The sequence below is a fragment of the Parus major genome, chromosome 1, assembly GCF_001522545.3.
Source record: "Parus major isolate Abel chromosome 1, Parus_major1.1, whole genome shotgun sequence".
NCBI classification, from domain to species: Eukaryota; Metazoa; Chordata; class Aves; order Passeriformes; family Paridae; genus Parus; species Parus major.
The window spans coordinates 1,154,463-1,155,941 of record NC_031768.1 but is presented as its reverse complement, the minus strand read 5'-3'; the positions used below and the strand labels follow the sequence as shown (position 1 = coordinate 1,155,941).

At 34.6% G+C, this 1,479-nt stretch overlaps 1 long non-coding RNA gene across 5 annotated transcripts in view; it reads left to right on the top strand.

Moving 5' to 3' along the window:
- LOC107209197 overlaps nt 1-1,479 on the top strand; it is an 11,105-nt gene that overhangs the window by 3,389 nt on the left and 6,237 nt on the right. The gene's annotated exons all lie outside the window — the stretch shown is intronic.

Below are 1,479 nucleotides of genomic sequence, written 5' to 3'. Positions count from 1 at the left end.
AAAATCTTAAAAAAAGATGAAACCTTCAGGGAAAATAAAATATAAAATAAAATATATAACAAAACCAATGAAACCTCCAATGATAACAAAATAAAATAAAATAAAATAAAATAACCAATGAAATATCCAGGGATAATAAAATAAAATAAAATATAAAAAAACTTATGAAACCTCCAGGGATAAAATAAAATAAAACATAAAATGAAATAAATAATAAAATAATAAAATCATAAAATCATAAAATAATAAAACAAAACCGATGAAACCTCCAGAGATAACAAAATAAAATAAAATAAAATATAAAATAAAATATACATAAAATATAACAATAAATAAATAAAATTTTATATCAAATAAATAAAATATTAATAAATATAAATAAGATAAAAATTGGTTATAACAAATGGAGAAAGAATAAACATCACAGAATCCCAGAATTATCAAGATGGGAAGAGACCTTTAAGATCACCCAGCAGCACCAGCCCAAACCCTGTCCCCAGGGGCCACATCCAGACTCCTGTGGAGCATTTCCAGGACAGAGACTCCAAACCTCCCTGAACAGCTCATTCCAATGCCTGAGCACTCTTCCCATGGATTTTTTTTTCTAAAATCCAATCTGAACCTTTACCTTGTGCTGCTGCAGACATTTTGCTTTAAGAGCCAAAGTTGTGAGAAATTTTCAGCCAATACAGCTGCAAATAGTGAATGTAAATGGTGAATTCCTTGAAAGCTGTTGATAAAAACACCAGCAGATATTAAAAAAATTATATATTTAAAGGAAAAAATAAAAAGCCAACAAAGAAATGAAACAACTGTGTTGTTTAAAATGAGCATTTCCCTTGGGGAGAGGTTTAAACAAGGTGTAAAAACACTTTTAGAAGCTTTAAGAGAAAAAAAACACTCCTGAGATATTTTCAGGGCTGGATCTGCTTAGCTGAGCAAGAAGAATGGTGAGGAGAGGCTGCAGCTAAACGTGGAGCACTGGGGGAGTTTCTGTCACAGATTAAGGTGATTAAACAGATTTAAACGAGATAAAACCTAACTTTAACAACATTTCACATCAGAATAAACTGTTAAGAGAGGCTGGGGATATCCTTTATGTCTGTTTTCTTTTGGAGGGCACCTGCTTTGCTCTATAAGGTAAAATTAAAGTATTGAGATTTTGGGTATTTTATAAACTCACTTGAAATGTCTGGCTTGTGTTGGAGAGGCTCAGAGCTCTGTCAGTGAGAGATTCTTCAGGGGAACAATCTGAGAGAAATGAGCCCAGAGGGGCTGCTTGGAAAGCACCTCACAAAGGTGAACGGGAGACTTGGATGAGCAGGATTTTTAGTGCAATGTGCCAGGAAATGAGGGATGCAGCAAACAGGAGGCAAAGCCCTTGGGGCAGCCAAGGATCCACTGACTGGAAAGGTCAAGCTGCACTTGGGAAAAGCAGGAGTTGTCCCAGAGCTGGGAAGAATCACAGAATCATGGAAT